This window comes from Nansenia antarctica, assembly GCF_963989245.1.
Source record: "Nansenia antarctica genome assembly, chromosome: 15".
NCBI classification, from domain to species: Eukaryota; Metazoa; Chordata; class Actinopteri; order Argentiniformes; family Microstomatidae; genus Nansenia; species Nansenia antarctica.
Genome location: NC_137685.1, coordinates 5,061,350 through 5,063,849, shown reverse-complemented (window position 1 = coordinate 5,063,849; position 2,500 = coordinate 5,061,350). Strand labels below are relative to the sequence as shown.

Genomic DNA, 2,500 nt, shown 5'->3' with positions numbered 1-2,500 from the left:
ACACACACACACACGCACACGCACACAGTGATGCAGTTCATGACACCACACAGACAAATAAAAAATGTGTACATGCACACACACACATTCACATTCACATTCACATGCACACACGCACACACACACACACACACACACACACACACATGTACACACACACACACGCACACACGCACACGCATGCACGCACGCACGCACGCACGCACACACACGCACGCACAAGACACGCACACACACACACACACACACACACACACACACACACACACACACACACACACACACACACACACACACACACACACACCTACTTTGAGAGCCTACCTAAGGGCTATCCTTTGCAAATGGACAACTGGGGAAATTATACATAATTTGCTTGATGTTTCCAGACTAGTATACAGGCCTGATGAATATTAAATGTTTTCATTTTTATTATCCATATTCCCTCCTGACAGTTCACATCCTCCCAGCCTAACAATTGACATGTAATTGGCCTATTATCATAGCAACAACAGTCGGGTAATAATGTACATATAACAGCCCCTCCACCCCTCCGACAGAGAGAGGATTACATCAGTGACTTCAAAGGGTGACGATTGGATCGTGTAGACGACACACACACACACACACACACATTCTCAAAAAGGGATAAACTAGCTCACTGGACATTATATGGGTTTAGAAGTGATATGAGGAACAACCACCCCCATAACTGTTGTTTTACATTTTTTACATTTTTGGCATTTAGCCGACGCCTTATTCCAAAGCGACTTACAATCAAAACATTTGACTAAGCAAGTGAATCATCAATCCACCAGTCGTAGCAGGAAGAGTAATCCAGCTCAGGCCCGGGGCCATTGATAGAAGGAAAAAACTTTCTTCTATCACCTTCTTCTAAACCTAGTTAGTTATTGTTTTATTTTTATTTTATTTTATTATATATGAATGAATGAATGAATGGTCTTTATTGTCATTGCTACAGTACAGGTACCAAACAATGCAATTTAGGAGGGGTGGCTCCCCTGGTGTTAGGAAAGAAAAAAAAACACTTAAAAAAAAAAAACATAGACACTGGAGAAACAGAGAAACAGTACAAGGGGGTCAATAGAAGTTCTTAGGGACACAGTAGAGGGCAAAAGCGGGTGTCTTCAGGGGACGCAGTGCTGGGGGGGCAGTAGATGTCTCAGGAGGAGCAGTTAAGGTGTAACCTGAAGAGATGGAGGTCTTCAGTCTACGACGGTTGTTGTCATCGACTTGCAGCAGTGCCAGTGTGGTTGTCTGGTCAACGGTGTAGATCCAGGATCCTCCTGTAACCTCCGTCTCTTATCAGTCACCCAGACAGACATTCAGGCCAGGGAGAGGGATGTCTTCTTTCTCTAGGCCTCCACAGAGCCCCCTCACGCCCATTTGTACCACACAGCTTACACTCCGGATTACTGAAATCGCCTTTCAGACAACATGATGGCAAGAGGGCAGATTTTCCACCAAAGTGAGAAAACACAAACGCACACATACATGCACACACACACACACACACACACACACACACACATGCATGCACACACACAAACACACACACACACACATGCACGCACGCGCACACACACACAAACACACACACAAATACACACACACACACACACACACAGACACACACAAATGCACGCACGCGCACACACACACAAACACACACACACAAATACACACACACACACACACTGTGCAGGGTTACAGTGTGTGTGTGTGTGTGTGTGTGTGTGTGTGTGTGTGTGTGTGTGTGTCTGTGTCTGTGTCTGTGTTTGTGTTTGAAGGGAAGTGTGAAATTGTACCACCCTGCTAGAGAAACGGACACCCTTTCATCCCCATTGTAGGAGATGGTTGGATTTACGCGTATCCTAGGGGTTCACATTTACTACTACCCTAGAGGGTCCTATTGTATGTGTGTGTGTGTGTGTGTGTGTGTGTGTGTGTGTGTGTGTGTGCGCGTCTGTGCGTCCGTGCGTGTGTGCGTGGATCAGCTACAGCCATGTTCTATAGCCATAGGGGATATGACTCACGTCCACTGGACTGTGAAGTATTCTATCGCCAAGTCTCCTGCAACACAGGAGCACAGAGCGTTCCGTCCTGACAGACAGACAGCCAGGGACGGTGCGAGAGAGAGAGAGAAGGGAGATTTGGCTCTTCATCTCTCGTCTTAGAAGAGAACAACCTCTGTAGCCGCCGGCCCACTTTATATCAGAACACATTGGCTTGACACCACTCTCCAGAGCGGGGACATCTCTGTGACACCCTCCGGGTGTTGTATGAGGTGAGAACCCTGCACACGCTGTGAGATCCACTCGCGTTGAAAAATACAATTAACCTTTTGAATGTACTGTAATTACCGGTTCTCAAGTTAGACACCGTGAATAAGACACCGCAGGGTGGCAGGTGCATTCTGGTTTGCAGTTTGTTTAACCCCAGTTATATTAGAAATACAGTCCAAACACAAGGACTACTA

At 46.4% G+C, this 2,500-nt stretch overlaps 1 protein-coding gene across 1 annotated transcript in view; it reads left to right on the top strand.

The window, feature by feature from the left end:
* The window catches only part of cdh4 (cadherin 4, type 1, R-cadherin (retinal)), a gene marked incomplete at both ends in the record, with an annotated part of 200,426 nt that overhangs the window by 142,821 nt on the left and 55,105 nt on the right, over positions 1-2,500 (top strand). The gene's annotated exons all lie outside the window — the stretch shown is intronic.